Consider the following 18,320-nt stretch of genomic DNA (forward strand, 5'->3'; position numbering starts at 1 on the left):
TTGGTGGAGTTCGAGGTTGAACGGAAGACAAACGGAGGGAGGGACTGAGACTGAAAGCCAGGACTCCTGGATACCAAATGACTGCCGGTGCTGCCGCCTGGACAGTGATTTATGGTGCCGTTTCAGGGGTGTAGGGGACGCAGGGAAGGAAAAACAAGGGTGGTTCCACATGAGGGGGGGATCCACATGTACACGGATACTCTGCCTGACAGTTGCATCTCGCATGCGTGTGCGGAGGTCAATGGTAGAGACGGTGTTACTTGACTGTAAGGTGACGCTTTGTTCTCCTCTCCCTCCAGTCAGCAGGGTTTGACACCAGGAGCTTTCTTTCCTTCTGCCCTCCCACCGTCACCTTTATTAACAGTCTGTCAGGTGGAGACTGTCTCTCCTAAGTATCCCACTGTAGCCTCGGATTTGCTGAGGTAAGTGATGAACAGAGGCACAGAGAGCCTGCGGGGGGGGGGGGGGGGGGGGGGGGGGCACTCGGGTACAGGTAACAGAGAGCATCGGGAAATACACTGTTTACCACTCCACAATACAAAGACCTAAGTACTGTTTCGTCTGCCCCGCTGTGTTGCTCATTTCTGTAACAACATAGACACAACGGAGCTGCCATCTAATCTAACATACAAATATTTTATCTTGAGTTCAGCATTGTGAAAAGCTGTACACAGATGCAACTTGACGACTCCATAGATTTGGAATTGATCATGAATCTACTGAAAAGCAGCAAGCATTTTTTTTTTGTCTTCATAATTGTAGCTCATGAAAAATGAAAATCAAAACTATAGTTTATGCAAAGTATACTTTATCATATTAACCAGATACCATGCATATTGCAGTTAAGACTTTTTTTTTTTAAGCGCAATATTTTTTATTCCACTGCTAGAACATACAAAAAAAAAAAATTGCATGAAGTGATATGTATTTATTTGATGTTCAGAACAGTCGTGACAGCTGTCAATACTTGTTTTACTCTTACATTGTATTTACATGTTACAAAGGACAAATTCAGGTTTTGATAAGAGCAGCCATATTTTAAGTCAAATGTTAACCTTGGAGGTTGTTCAACTAAGTGAACCCAAATCTCGGGATGGAAGAGAACAGAGAGGTTTCAAGGATTTTTACCGAGTCAGGCTGTCAGGATGCTTAAAAAGTCGAGCACACAGTGTTGTTGGTACTGTTGCAGAAAAACAAACAGGAACAGCTTCCCATTCATTTATTTTGCGCTGTTTAAACACTAAAGAACTAAATTCCAGTCAATATAAAACGTTTGTTAGATCATTGTTCCCCTGCACAATTTGAATGTATTTTAATAGCATGTTAGAAACAACAGTGACATTAAGATGGCTCCGTTTCAAACTAACTGTGCCTCTCTAAGTTTCAGCACTGGAATTAAATTCAAAAAGACATTTCTTTAACTTGGTTTGTGCGATCTGCTGGGGAAGTAGCATGATTATAATGAGAGGGAAAAGATTAAATTCCAACTCCAGAAATAAAAGTTAATCCAGCAGGAGGACATACTTTGAATTTTCAAAGTTCTGTATACAGTCAAACACATAGCTTGTCGTATTTTTGAAGAAGGGTACTCTGTTGAAATATCCAAAAGAACAAGACACTTTTCATTGTGTACGATAAAATCACATTCAGAGATGTGAAGTTTATGCTGCACCTTAAATTTAACTACATTCAGCTACTAACCCCTTGAGAGGCTTTGGGGAGTCGCAGTATATTAAAAGTCACAATATAAAGTCACGAGGACTCGTTAATCTCAAATCAATGGGCCGCCCTTGGAGCATGAGATCTCGGCAGCGTGAGAAAAAGACAAAAAAGTAATAGGGGTTTAGTGTCAAGCTCTGTGGTCTTTAGTTAAAACCCTGTTGGCTCAACCTCCGACACTCCTGAGCTGTTAAATGCTGCTGAATAACTGACAAAAGAGTTGTTACCATCTGCATTGATTTGAACTACTTTGTGAAGGTTAGCAGGGCATATTTCTTTTGTAAGTGAAGTCTCACAGGTGTGTACCATTTATCCCAACGCGTTGTAGATAGCGGGGTTTTATATTATGAAATGTCAAGTTAAGAGCCGAGCACTCGCTTTGCCTTTTCCATCATCATTATTTTTGTCCACTTTGTCGTGAGCTTTCCCTTTAGGTTATAATAAGAGTTTTACTGCCTTCAATTATTCATAGGGGACCTTTATATTTTTTCTGCGCTCATCATGCATGTGGTGGGCCGAGTGTTTGTATACAGTACAGTGCTGTAGGTGCTGCCATGCGGCGTCATGTGTGTGCTGTGTCGGCTGTCGCTGTGCATCTTATCACAGCAATCTCAGTGAGGAGTGAAAATGGAGTATTTCACCATCTGTGTATGCTTACATTTACATAAGCAGGCTGTATAGCATGGCAATCTGTTACAGCAAAAGTGTTGTACCTCTTCACATTGCTGCTCAGTAAATGCGCCTTTGTTGGGGGAAATGCTGCAGAGAATAAATGCAATACATATGGACATTGTTGTATATTTGATAAATGTTGTACAGAAGGCAATTGTCAAGCTTTAAGTTAGACGCACATTACAAAAATAAAAAAGTGATATAGCATCAAAAACTATGTTTTCAACAGTTTGTTAATATTCAGAACTAAATATTGACAATGTATTTATTATTTTGTAATCAGTAAGTCATTTCAACATTGTGAATTGGGCTCACTGTGTTGCACTGCCATAGTGGTGGTCCAAACCCTGGTTCTTAAAAAAAAAACTGTTTTTTAATGGCCGCTGTAGGTTCTTGTACCTTTAAAGCGGCTGATGATAAGATGGTTTTTTGTTTTTTATGCTTGCAATGTGTAAGATTTGCGAATCAAATGTTAGATATTTCTCATAAATAAATCAATCTATAGGGCTGAAATAATCTCTAACAGGCATCTGTCCATCCATAAACTATTTTGCATTCCACAGTTAGACACAGAAAAGGCCAAACCTGATTGCTGAATCATGAAAATAACTATATCTGACGCTGTGCTCGTTCACCTGAATTAACTCCACTTGATTTTCTCATGCAGTGTTATCTGAAGGATTTTCGCCTCCCGCTGTTTGCACCACTCTGTCTCCCACTGTTCAAGGCCTCCATGCTTTACATCATTCGTTAGGTTCAAGCACTCCAAGGAACTTGTGTGATCTTTTCAGGCTTCGGCTTCAATAATCACACGTCTGTTTTCAGCTCGGGGGTCGCTGAGTAAAAAGCAACACACTGATTCTGTTTTGTGTTGTAATTTGACCTTTTTTTCTTGATTGTTTATACATATTAGTGAGCGGCTTTACTGTAATCTGCATACCATAGACTTATATTGGGATAATAGGTTTATGATATGATCATGTGGCACTATGATTACATTCTTTGCTTGCTTTAGGGCAACATTATTAAATCAAACTTTTTAAGAGTTATTATTTTCACTGCACACTCTCCATCTGCAACTCCACAAGATAAAACAAACTTCGTAATTGACTGTAATAAACTAACCCATTAGGCAGCCTTAAAGCATTTAGCTATGTTATTCATATTCATCTGTTTACACACACACACCGATATTGACTGCGCTGCCATGCAAAGCACTCCTCTTCACAGGGAGAAACTGCAGGTTCAGTTTCATGCCTGAGGACACTTTAGCACATCATCATGCTGAGATGGGGATTGAACCAACATTGAGATTGAAGAACGACCCAGTTTTTCACATGAGCTATAACCGCCCCCTTGGGTGAGCAAAAAATAAATAAAAAAGGAAGATTAAGACCCCAAAAATCCTGCTGTAGGCCCATCGCAATTACTGCAGCATTGGCTGGTTGCAATTATTTGAGCTGACTACAATAATTTTGAATAATTTGTACACAAAGAGCTAATTATTAACTCCATGTCAACGTAATTATTTCCATGTTGTTAGCAGGCTTTTCTTCCCAGCAATATCACACAGTTTCAAAAGTGAATTTTAATTATAGGTGATATTAGGGTTTTATGTTATTTCTGCTTTTGCAATTCTGAATGATACACAGAAATGACATTTCTATTAGTTTGTTACAAAGCACACTAATGGCTGTGTTTCTTCTTTATCATAAGCAAAGCAATAGACAGGAGAATTCGGTCATGTGATCGTGGAAGCTTCCATTTAATGTGCACACAGCGGAACAGTCATTCTCCTTTTATTTTCACGGCCACTCTGCGTGATGCATTTCTTACATAACACAAACTTTTAAGTTTACCTCCTAATACACATCACTGATGCACTTTTGAGAGAAAAACACTCCTTTAGGAGATGTCTCAGGGAACCTCGTGCAACGAGGGGGGACTCTCATGCCAGCATGAAGCAAATAGCAATAATTCTGTGGCTGTCTTTTCCTGAGATGTTGGAGGAAAATATTATGAGAAATGAAGTCCATCACAATCTGAAAACCAGGGGGAACATATTTTTGCCTGCTGTCGTGACAAAGACTAATTATAATACATCAAGTAGAGACCCCAAAAAAATACCCCAAATATTTTTAGTCCGGAGAAACACACAAGCAACAGACCCCACATATCTTGACAGAGACGGTCTGGTCTTGTTTGTCACATTTATCTCGAATGTTGCTCGTGTATATATCCCACCAGTGTTTTCAGCATTTCTCCCAGTATCAACATTGTGATTACCTCTTTCAAGTTTGTCTAGAACGAAATATAAGTATATACATGAGGTTGATTTGGTTGGAATTGTGATGACTGAACAACTGGGTCAGAGCAGATGCAGTGGGTTGTTCCTGGTCTGCAGTGGTTGGTACCGATCAAAAGTGCAAAAAGAAAAAGCAATGAGTGACAGTGACAGGGTCATTGAGAAGGAGGGCAGGGTGGCTGGTGTGGTTTGAATCAAGAGATAAGCTGCTGTTCCTCAGTGATGCAGAAGTTAATTCTGGTCATTCTGGCTTTGAGGATTCCATAGCACGACAGGTCAGTGCTGTTTTGTATTATTAAGATGGATGTGATAATGATCAGTATATGAGCAGCAGGTCAAACGTCACTTGTTGCTGCTGATTTTCCAGGAAGCAAGTGACTCTGACGAGGCCCCCACTTTGATGACAACGTGACTGGTTCATATATTGGTTGGTCATGTGGAGTTTCTACGGAGACCATCCTGAATGTCGCCAAGCCATAGTGGTGTGCGTGAACGATCAGATGTCACAAAATAGATACTGAAGCGCAGACTGCTTAAAACAGTTGGCTGTCTTCCATAGAAATGTGTCTACAGACAATGATTGGCAGGTTGCTGTGTAAGGGGATGCGTTGCTGCCGAATGGTCAAAGTGTACATGCTGACTCTTGTCCTACAACAAAATATTCTGAGTTTGTTTTGTTTGGTGGAGGACCTGTATCACAAAGTAATATAAGAACTTCACCAGGTCTCATGAATCACACTCATCCCAATCAGGCTGATGGCCAATGTGTGTGTGTTTTACCAGTATTATGTAATGTGAGAAGAAAATAGTGAATGTGATGTTTTGGTGAACAAAACATCCAAACTGTTCATCAAAACTATTGATCCTGACATGGATGTTACTCTGACATGTACCACCTGCTGTAGACCATGTGCAGCATCTAATGTGTTCCCTGATGACTGTGGTTTCTTTCTGAAGATTGATTCCCTCTTCTACATAGAAACATCAGACCAGAGAAACACTCAATAGTGTTTATTTAACTGCCAAGTCTAAAATTGCCTATACTTAAGGTATTGTTTAAAGTTTCCAGATTGATTGCAGTCATCTGTGAAATGCGATGTGACAAAAGTTTCGTCCTGACTTTTTAGGATTGAACTGTCACGTCTTTATGTCTGATACCACAGGACACCTCCAGAGGTCTCCTGGAGTCAAGGCCTTGATGTGCTGTGGTGGGAGCCTGAGGCGAACTCCAACGACATTACACATATGGTTTTAATGATGTGGCTCACCAGGGTATTGTATAGAAAGGTGGGTGGTGGGTGCTTTTGCCAACAGAGTACCCCAAACAGAGTGCCTTACGCTTTCAGTCTCTTAATGGGTGTTGAGAGGTCATGGTGCCCTCATTATGTTAATAGATGATGCTGTTCAGGTATTTGCTGCTAAATTTAACTTATTGATGGATTTTCAAATGAGAAAATTCATGGTCAAAGTACTTTTTTTTATATTAGACGTGAGACCCCCATTATATCAAAGCACAAATGCAATAGCAGTGTTTTGCTTCAGGAAATGTTGTAGGTTTCATGTTTACGTGAGATACTGTCCAATTGGCTGTATTTGAAATGACACTTTTTTTTTTTTTTTTTTAAACTTTCATTTCACAATCTTCTCTCGAACTCCATGGCCAGCGTCTGGGCTCTTGGCCCTGATGATAAAGGACATAAAGTACATGCACAAAACTTGAGCAGGGTTGTGATGCTAACGTGATCAGGTGTATCTGGGGTTTGGAGGCTGTGAGTACATGTGTGTGTGTAAGGGAGAGGGGGAGAGATTCTGCTGCACTGAGCAGATCTGCAGGGCCAAGGTCAAGGTCACAGCAGGCGTACTTCCCGCCAGAGGGAGCGGTAACCTGAACCAACAACTGCAACACGGGCGAGCGCTCACAACCTCCAGCCTGGGTGTGAAATAAAAAATGCTCACACTCATGCTGGTGTGAACAGGGATCCAATGAATGCGTATGCACATTTTTACCGATAAGCTGTAGAAATGTAAAGTCATTTTCAGAGTCATTCTGAACAAAACGTTGGATCATTTGTGCAAAAGTGCAAAAGTGTTAGGCATGTTTTGAAAAATGCAGCAAAGTACAAACTTGGAGTCTCATTTAGTCATCGGTCAACAATGAAACCATTAATCCATATTACTGTAAAGTAATTGTCACAGCAATGAAAACGGTTATATAAAACATTTGGTAATCATCATTCAAAGAGAGATCGATCCAATCAGATTTTATTCCAATCATGAAAACGGGTCAGCTGACTTTACTGTTAAGGTATGAGGCCAACCAGAGAATATTGATAAATTCAGCATTTTTATTCAGAAGAAATAGGGCAGAAGCATGAAAGATTCTTTTTGTTTTGCGGGTGGTTTCTCTCTAATAAATATTCCCTTTCGGTGAAGTAGTACAAGTGGGCTTAAGGGAGGTGACAGGAGGGAGAAAATCTGTGTAAAATCAGACATCAAATGTGCAATGCTGACATCAGCTCAGCATGAACTGTTTTCTAAACTTTGACTTGTCCATCAGGCAATGAGGATTTGGATTTCATTAATTATACTCTTTCCACTCTCTTGATATGATGGGCTGAGCTCGCTATTAAATCATCTGAATATCAGAGTCACTCTCAAATAGCATCTAAGGATTTAAATGCAGAGAGCCTGGAGCCAGTGAGGTACAGAAACTCCTTGAAGGTGTGCGACATAACTCGGATTCAGACACCAATGACCATTTAACCCAGATTGTTGATTTGGAGGAAGATATTTTTAATGTCTATGTTTTTACGTCCTCATTTATTACTGTACTGACGTTAAAGTGCTCAAACAGAATGAGCACATCACCGACAAGCACCACGGGAAGCTACCGATTTTGATCGGGAAAATAAGATGAAAAAAGATGTGCGAGTGGACACCGCCAGCGAGCTTGCACGATGCATGGTGGGTTGGCGGGAGACTTTGATGGAAAGCCCCTCTCAGGGCAACTCATTGATGAATGAATGATGATGAATTTATCCTGCAGGTATGTCGTGGCTCAATGAATATACATGGCTCAGATTACAGTCTCAGAATGGTGCTGACCCAAGTGAATGGTCATTTTCCCCTTCTCACCCTACAATAGTTATGCGGAAGTCGAGCCCACCTCCACCTAAATGTTTTCATTAAAGTTATTTTGGTTCACATTGAAACTACATTTTTCTGTGCTGGATAAAAAGCTGGTTCTATGACCACTGAGCCTGGTGTTTCTTTTAATGTTTCCTTTAGTGAGTTCATCAAACCACATTTTACCTTTCCATTTAATTGAGTACATGATAATCCTTGATATATTCTGATGTTCTGCACAAGTTTGTGGGAGCATTTTTGTGGCACTGGTGCACAGAACCATTGAAGCCCAAACAGTATTCCATGAGATATTTCCTAAACGTGGCATAGACGTCACCGTCATCATGAGCTGTCGAGAACTACTTGTTTATGAAATGATCCTAAAAATGATCAATAAAGCATGAAATCTGTTTGGATATGGTTTTCATTCACCGTGCTTGGTCATACCATATTCTAACAGAACAATCTATAATGCAAAGCTCAACAAACTCAAATTGTTGATGTAAAACTACACTTGCAACCCATGAAAGTGCGATTTGACCAAGCTGCACTGAAACCCTCTGCTAAGACCATTCTTGGCCAGTTTTAGTTTGACACATAGTGTGAATGCCATGTTCACACTGTGAATCCACACTCTTACAACATACTTGACTCCAAAATTCAACTGGGTCAACTTAGAAAGAGCATGGCTAGAAATCACCCCAGGTAACCAATCACATAGTAGCAACCAAATACATTTAAGGTTGAAGACTAGATAAACATGAAGTTCAAACTGAGAAAGAGAACAGGGGATAAGGTTGGCTTTAAGACCCAAATATGCACACTGTGTAATTTAGGAAAATGTAAAATAGATGATCAATGGTCCCTCCAAATGTTTCTTATAGCCCCTTTACCTCCTCTGAGCATTGAGGTCAGGTTGTATTTTTGCTTGTACCCACATAAACATTTACAGTCTTTATCTGGAAGAGATCTGATTCTTCTGTCATCTTTGTTCTTTTTGAGCTAAACTGCACAACACTGCCCCCACAGGTCATCACTGTTATTACTCCATTTTCTACACATCCATAAGCTCAATAAATACCAACATAATGTATTCATGGTAGGGTCGTCACAGGGTTTAAAGATGGCTGGATGTCTCGAATTGTTTGTAAATTTAAAATAAAAAGCTAATGACTGACTGTTCTGACTGGAGCGTGTCAGCATTCCAATACGCTCATAAACAGTGAACAAAAAAGTTTTGGAGTGAGAGGATACTGATGAAATCATGAATGACCGCAGGTAAAGTAGCGAGCCATTTCAGTCAGCAATTTTTGACTACGCAGTGACTCACGTTGCAGTTTCCTGCCCTGCGGAGGTATGCTGGGCAACAGTCAGAAACGCTTTAACCAAACAGCGTTCCTTTGTACAAAACTACAGTCAGCTTGTCCCCTGTGTTCGCTGCCTCTTAAGGGGATGTACAACAGTAACACAAACTGGCAGATAAGTCTCAACAGTTTAGAATTTGCCACAATAATGATTGCCTCAACCTCCATGCTACTCGACTTTGGCAAGCAGGACAAAAAGATAAAACACACAACCGTACACAAAGCAGAGGATGATTTTAAACTCTTTTAACTATTAACTTTTCATTTAAGCTTTGGGGGTTTTCAAAACTTTATCATTACTGTTATTCAAGGTATGACACGGTCAAAGCTTATTACTGAAGAGCTACACTTTCGATTTGTTCTTCTTTTTTTTTTTCCTGTGACAAAAGACAGACATGCAAGTTTAAGAGACACTGCCAAAACACAAGTTGTGTGTGTTGAGTGTTGTGAGATGAGGATGTGGCCTGTGTTTACACAGGGGCATCCTGCGCTGGCGAATTGAAGCAGTTCTCAGGATCAGAGGACAAGAAGCCAGGCAACCATTAATATTCTTTAGCTCATTCACAACTTATTTACATAGTGTTCTCAAATGATAAATGAAAAAAGGTGACACTTGAGTTAGTTTCTCTTTCAGTGATAGTATGTTAGTATAAGAAAAGAAAAGATGTCATAGATTTAAGTGGCTGTTAGTAACACTCGGAGTTCTCATGCCACAGAATACTGTAAGTAATGATCAATTCAAGAGTCTGTCTAACGAATGATAAAGAAGAAATGTCAAACTTGTTGCTCAGGCAGCACAAATATAGTCTTTTCTGAAGTACATTTCTTTTGTCTTTCTTTATACTAATAATGATATCAGTGTGGTACATATTTGTCTATATAATAAAAAAAATTGTAAGCATAACTTATTTCCTAAAATATTATTTTCTGCCACTTTTTGATTCTATTAAATACTATCAGCTGAAATGACGTAGACATGTGTCATCAAACGAATATCAAAAACATTTGTTGGATTTATCTGAAACTTCATTGATTAATTCTGTAACAGTGGTTCACACACTTTAATTACTGTAATTCCTTTAGTTGTGTCAGCAGCAGGTTAGTAATTGATTTTGTTTATGAAATTAGCAACATATTTTCAGATGCTAAAGTTTTAATGAGACAACGTGTTTCTGTGGTGACGTAAAATAAACTGTCGAGCTGCTCTCTTTGTCTTGCTCAATGACCTGACTGTTAGCCTTACCATTACTGTTCTTTAAAATTGAGAGCAGCTCTGTTACTCTTCCAGTAACTCCTGTTTACTGAAATAGTGCCTCTTTAATTCTAAACAGTGTCCAAATAACAATATGAAAGGTGTGACTGTACAAAAACATTAACATTATCTGGTATCCACTATACCGGTGATGACAGCCTTTACTCTATAATGCACTCGTGTAGATATAAAAAGAAATGGATAATGTCATCAATTAAATCTTTAATACATTGTTTATTTTATTAGTAAAGTAAAGTAAAAAAAGTAAACATCATTAGGTTTGATTTGTGTCGACCAGGGTCAAATTACACTCTCCACAAAATACCCAAACAACTGAGATGTCAGCTGATGTTTTGTACATTATGCATGTTTTGTTACTAATTCACTGAAATCAATGGTTCAAATATATGAATAAAGTACAACAAACTTTGCACAAGTACCAAGACGATGACAGTTTGTGAAACATTCATGCTTGCCATGCTTTGGTCGAAGTTCACTTCTTTTAATGTTTCAAGTGAAATCTACAACAATGACTGGATCTCGTCCAGTGTGCCGAAACAGCAACACGAAAGCTTATTTTAAACAAAACTTTTTGGAAGATTTAGGACTTACATGTAATGACTGCCTGGTGCAGCTGATTGTCATCATGCCAAAGTTCCCGCCACAGTTGAACACGGATAAACACATCTCGAATTGTCGCCACGGCATTTTGGATTCACATTCTAACTGTTTGAAATGACTCACTGCAGTTCGACGCAGGAAAGAGCAGCAAAAGTCTCCAACATGCTCTTGCTTGTGCTCCTGAGCATCGAATCCACCACTGTCTGAGCTCATCTATTGTGATGTGTCTGGGTTTTTAGCAAACCCTCCTAAATGGAAACCACTTTAAATCCAGTTTTTGATTTTTATTTCGTTGATTATGATGGTTCTTGAAGAAATAGTTTAGCGATTTTGGTTAAAATGCAAATGTGAAATGTGTCTTAGTGTTGACCATACAGCTTCATGCTGACTCACACTTTGCTGCTCCAATAGTCACAAAACAGCAGCAGTATCCTGTATCCTACATATCAAGTCAACAAAACTGGGTTACAACACTTGTCGTAAAGAGTATAAACTTAAAGTGATACATCTCAGGGTCATACAGTCATTACAGTCATACCAGTGTTGTCAAACATAAGGCCAGCGGGCAGAAACGGTCCCTGAAATCAGTGGAATCTCTGTGTAAAAATGGACAGATCGCACTTATTTTTCATATATGAAGTTGAGAAATATGAATACGTTTGACATTCCTGCTTTATACCCACCTTAGCCTAATTAAGTTTGGGGGATAAAAATAATTGAGTAAATCACATACGCTATTGCCAAACAATTCACAGATCAATTGTCTTTGAATTATGGGAGGAAAAACGAAGAAGCCGATGCTCACACAGGAGCTCAAAACAGAGAAAAGACCAGTTCTGGAAGCAAGCTGGGTCTGCTCCCTGTGAGAGAGGAGCGCCCTCTTTTAAATTCACTTCATCTTGAAATAACAGTATATACTTCCACCGCTGTTCATGTGGAAAACAAAGTCCGACCAAATGTAAGCTGGTAAAGTCAAGGGCAAAGTTGGAGAAAAACAGTCAAGAAAAAAGGGAGTTGAGTCGTTAATCAGACGGCTGGTGCGCAGCATGGTGTTGACCCCGGGGAGCGGCCATTTCTTAGCAATGCCATCCTCCAAAGTCCAAACGATGAGTCACTGCGGACTCAAGTAACTAAAAGGGCAAATAACATTCACACATGGTCTGGCAGAGCAGCACGACAGTCCTTGGTGAGACACAAAGTTGGCTGCAGCCACTCAAAACTTGGATTCTGTTGGCAGGTTTTGTCTCGCAGGTGTCCTCTGTTCAAAAGCATCTTTCAGTCCGCGTGTTGCCGGACCGGTACCTCTGTGCAGTGTTGCAGGCGTGTGAACACGTGCATGCGTGCGCACACGTGAGTGTGATGCACGTATGAGTCTACAGTATGTTCCTGCTGGAGAGTGGGGCGGGCGCCCTGAAGGAGGGCCTGTGGAGTCTGGATTTCTCCGTCATCCCGCTGTCAGACGCTGTTCGGTTGTTGTCTACGCGGCTTCATAACGGTCTGCGGAGCAATGTACCCTCCCGTCCCTCCTCACAACACCAGCACAGCCCGGTGACCCGGCCGGGGTTCTGAGGTCATCTCAGAGCCTACAGCGAGCGCCACAACGGTCACTCCGGAGAAGAAAAAAAAAAAAAGTTTCCCTGCAGACTCTTCACTTTGACTTTCAAGTAAATCAGTCTGTGTCTTTGCTTTCAGATTAATTTATCTCTTTCTGCGATAAGTACTTTTATTATATTCTCGTGTTTAATCATTTTGTTTTCATCAGTGCATCACTTATAAAGACCACTGCAGCTTTTTATGCCCTTTAAAGTGAATCTTTTTATAATTGCAGCTCATTGAGTTTCAGCTTTGCAAAGTAAAAATATTCTCGGCTGTAAACTGCAAGACTTTGATGTTATTCAACAAAGTCAAAATGAGTTTCAGTTTCAAAGCAGTCAAGCTTGGTGTGAATACGTGTTCAGTGCTGAAATAGTACATTAAACTGTTGTAAGAGCTTTGACCTAATTTTGTATCACATTTCTTCTGCAACAGCTTTAGTTTTTTGGGGCTATTTCTTTGCCTGTATCTTACACCCTTTTGGGAAATTCACTCTATCCCACTGGCGAGCAAGTCTGTTTCTTCATTGAAATTGTGCCTGTTTGTGAGGAACATGCATCTGTAGGATGAGCAGCACAGCTCTAGAATGTGCCTGTTCAAAATTTGCCAAATGTTCTCAGTCAGGACCAAACTGTTATTTTCTTGCTGCTCTTTCTGTTTAGTGGATTTAATCATTGAAGACTGAAGAAACCTGATATGTTGGCAATTTCCTGGCCTCTGCAGTATGAGGATAAACCTCATACAGTCACAACAGGCCGGCATCCCCTCGTCATGGTGGCTACCAGCCTGCTCACACACTCCTGTGTGAGGGCATCCTTTGGTACAACCATCGTTTTGGAAGGTCAGAACTCTGATAATTCCGCCCTGTGAGGGTGAGCTTTGTCAGCTTGAAGGGCGGGTTCTGGTTTCAAACTGTACAGATATGGAGCCGCCGCTAATTACAGAATTTCACCTTGATATCTGTTTGCAGTGAAATTGCATCCAGCGATGACACACTTTGTTATTCCAGTGAGGAGGACACCTCCGAACGAGATTACTATCAGTGCAGCAATCAGCACAATGTTGTCGCCACACTTTGAGCCCGACATCCCAGTGTCGTAGGGAGAAACTGAACTCATCACTGAACTTCCCATGTTCAGGTTTCACTGTCACAACAAAGGTTGATTCATCAGCCCAGCATGAAGTTGCACTATCACATGGCCCTGATCCACATCAGTCAAACGTCACACTCCAATTCTTGGAGCAGAAAACCAACCGGGCCCACACTCATATACTGACAGTCAGGTGTCTGAGGCTCACAACAAGAGTCAGCTGCTGCGGCAACCGAGAAAAGCTGAGCTGTTCACTCCACAAATGCATGTTTCTTACAAATGCAGCACCATCAATAAAAAAAAAAGGGTTCCTTATAATAAAGGCTGTAATGTCAAGAAACATTTTTACTACAAAGAAGTAACGCACCAAACTCTAATGTAATTTATTTGCACAGTTCAGATCTACAATGTTAATGTCAACCGACGCTCACATAAATGACATTAATGTACATCCGGCACACCTTATGTGTTAAAAAGAAGGTGGAGAATTAAAAATTTAAGTGTGCCTCATTAAATACAAATTAATATAATAAAAAAGGCTCATTCGCAGTCTATGATGCACTGATATAGAAAATGTGATGAAATCTCTTTAATTAATCAGGTATTTCCATATGATTTTATATGATGATTTGAATGACGGTGAGAAAGAATTGCCATTGCCACAAAAAATTTAACTCGGGCAATTATGCAATACCGGTGACATCTCTCCACATTGGTTCAGAAATCATAAACAAGAGTCGACGGCCATGCTAGTGGCTCTGTGAGGACACACCATACAGCTTTGATATGCTAATGACAGCATGTTGACAAGTACAATGCTGACATGTTGTATGTGAAGCTTGTATTCTGTGTAGGGCTGCTGCCAACCAGTTAGTATGATAACACTGTATCTGAATAGCACTTCATAAAAAAAACAAAAACATTTTGATCTGCTGATGGTGCTTGAAGTGAAGTTAAAAATTCATCATCAGGGAGGCCTTAATGTCCATCCCAAACATTATTGTAATTCCCACAATGATAGTGGAGACGTACTCTGATACACACACACACACACATTTAACTGCAATGACATAACAGGAAACCTAAGAGGATCTCTGAGAATCATCATCTGGGCCTCATAAGTGTTTGTTGGCAATTTCATGGCTCGCATCCCACAATTATCGAGATATATCAGGGTGAAACAAAGTGGCAGATACTAAACCACAGAGAATCCACATGAAGCACTCTTGTATAATATTGCGCAGAGTGAAACAATACACCCGGAAACGCTGAAGGACCGGTCACTGCGGTATTAATAGTGAAATCTTTATCCGACTCAAATTTATATCATGTGACAGCATGCGCTGTCCGGCCACTTTATTAACAACACCTGCGCCATGCGATACAATCCAACACAACGGCTCTGCCGTAATTTCTGCTTTTATGAAGCTAATAATTTTTCAGGGTTTGTTGACACTGCCTGGAAGGTAATAATTCTACTTTATTACAATGTGCAGGACGTGGTGGGTGGTGTTGAACTCAACCACACTGTATCAATAGGTGTTTCTCAAACCACTTCTCATGTATGTTACTGAGGGGAACAAAAAGCTATAAATACAACTCATTATGCTAGAGTCCTGGTTAATGAGAGCACATTCTGACCTTCAAAACAAACATGCTGTTAAATTATTACCTCTCTGATAGTCTGAAGCAAACCTAACATGGTTATGTTTGCAAAGGCTGGATTCATGGCAGAGCTGTTGCACTGGTTGACGTCGGTGTGTATCTAATGAAGTGGCTGGTATTTGTATCTTTTCACTACTCCCAAGTCCCAAACCGTGTTTAGTCGCCTGTGGTCATTTGTGCAACTACTTGCATGAATCATTTCGGGACATACAGTGTTTACCAGCTCTCGAGTGCGAGCGGTGTGAGAATGAAGACGCTCCATACTTCCAGTTCAGCCGTGGACACTCGCCTGTTAATCCATGTTACAGGTCAGAGACACAAGTGAGTCAGAGAGACACTACATCAAAGATGGAGCTGCGAGGAAAAAGGCTGTCCTGCGGTGGCCTTAATCCTTCAACACCTGCGATTTGAAGCACACTCCTTTGATGTTGTTGGTTCAGCTGGAGAGAAAGAGACTTGATAGGATGAGGGAGAGAGAGAGAGAGAGAGAGAGAGAGAGAGAGAGAGAGAGAGAGAGAGAGATGGGTGGATAATGGACTGCTCATTTAATATGGGGCTTAACTGAATGCAAGTTCAGGTGACAGATAGGTGTGGAAAGCAAATGAAGCCCTCCATCAGCCTTCAATGATATACCTCTGGTATGGTTTACTGCTCCATCTCATTGATAAAGTGCTGACTGGAGATCGCGGGATGTCTGGAAGCAGTAAACACATAAAATTCAAAGCCTGCAACAATTTATACAGACACCGAGCTTGTGTGGGAGCTCTGGACATTATTTGATATGCATCCCTCCCTGATCCATGACTGCACGGAGCCCATGGTCCCTTCCTCACAACAACACGTCTCTACAGCCCCCGACTGGCTGGGAAGTCATTAAGATTCATGCTTGTTGCTCTTATGCTATTATTTCTCTGTGATGTTTCATTATGTTCTTCATTATTCATGTTTTCCAGTGAACCTGCTTCATTAAAGATGAGTGAGTGTACCCCTCTGCGATTCCCCCATGAACGCAGTCCACGTTCAACCAAAAAACGGCCAATTAAAACCCACGCGTCAGAGTCACGGTTTGTATACAACATCTTCTGAAGCACAGCAGGAGTGTAAAACCAAAGTGAAGCAAAGCTGGGATGAAGACCTACAGGTTGTCCACAAGTCTTCAAGAATCATAATGCATAGATTTTAATACATGTTTTTTTTACGTTAAAAACAGAAGCATGCCAGAATGAAAAATCATGAGCGTATTAAATCAGTCAATTTTGCATAAACATTATCAACACTTAATAATAGTTTCCGCCTCTCAAGTTGGATTATTTGCATGTCTGCTTGTTATGCCTTGAAATACAATAATTCACATTGAGACGTGAAGCGCCGTTTGGACAGAACTCGCAGGGTAATGCTGTCAATGTCACGAAAAATGAATAAAACTGACAACAGCAGACTGACATGCAGTCAGGAAGATTATGAAAGGAATAGAAATAGCCACTGACACATGCCGTGAAATAAGACTCCGTATGGAAATATGAAGAAATATTTGGACAATCGGAAGACGTTACATTCTGTTTGGAGTTGACAACAAAGAGGGTATGTTTTAAAAATACAGCATTTTCTTGTAATAAAACGAGAGAGTTGCCATAAACCATTGCCACCGAGCAACCTTCAGCAAATGTCATTTACTGACTCTGGATCGGTCTTTCACAACGATTCATACTATTTTGAGAATATAGGCTATCCAGATCTCAACCCAAATGTTCTATTGGGTTGATGTGAGTGAGAGTTCAAAGCTTGAGAGTTGACAGCTCTGCTGGATTTACATTTTATTAACACATCTTTTTGATGATGTACATTTAATCACCACACTAGGGGGAAAGATTTGATCATGTTTGCCCAGAAAATATTGAAGGTGAAGGTGGGATACATACACCAGTGTGGGGGGGGGGGGGGGGGGGGGGGGGGGGGGGATCCGTCATCCAATCCTCTCCAGTAAATCACACCTTGGATAAACATGACAACCAACATGTCATAGTACATGTTTTCTGTTCCCTGTGTTATTTTGAAGTTCTTCTCATGTTGTCGCTGGTTCCAGGCTCCTTGACTTCTCCTCCTCGCCTCTGATTGCTGTTCCCTGCTGATGTGTGTTTCACCTGTACCAGAGGGAGGGATTTCACCCAGTATATGTTGGGCTTCTATTGGGCGTTGGGTCGTCCTGTGTTTCAAGCTTGGGTTGCGCTCCTTTTCATCTCTGCATTCCTCGTGCTCCAGGTTTTCTCTCAGTTTGAATTTTTGGTTTCTTCACTCGATAGTTATGTCGTTGTTAGCAGCTTGCTCCACTTCCCCTTTCCCCAGTGCTTTAAATAAATCAAACTCCAATCTCATCAACGGCGGCGTCTGGCCAATTGAGTCCTCTTTTCAGCTCCTTGACACAACAATGGTACCATGTATCAGACCGGGAGGCCGGAAAAAATCATACTGCCCCCATAGCTTTGTCCCATTTTATCACCAACAACAGACATTTTACAGTATTGTTTATGCTTTGTGTGAAGTTGCGGATTTAGGTCATCAGAAAGCATTTTTTTCTTTGCGCAGACCAGAAGACCTATTAGTTAATTCACCAAATGTATGCCTGCTAGATCAAAATCCAAAATATTAAACACTTGCAACCCTCAAGCATAATAACAAAGACTGCACAAGAAATGGTAATACAATACAATAATGTAGGCAACCACACAATAGAGCAATATCATAAGGGACAGACGAGACACGGAAGAGCCCGAGGCAGCCAGCTCTGCCACTGCAGGCCATTTTCTGTGTCCAGCAGGAGTGAAGCTGAAAGGACAACATCAGCACAACAAGCCACAATAGGGAGGAAGAGGACAGATCCTGTAAATTTTACATAATTAAAATGATGTGAATAA

Source organism: Lipophrys pholis (genome assembly GCF_963383615.2).
Source record: "Lipophrys pholis genome assembly, chromosome: 2".
Taxonomy (NCBI): domain Eukaryota; kingdom Metazoa; phylum Chordata; class Actinopteri; order Blenniiformes; family Blenniidae; genus Lipophrys; species Lipophrys pholis.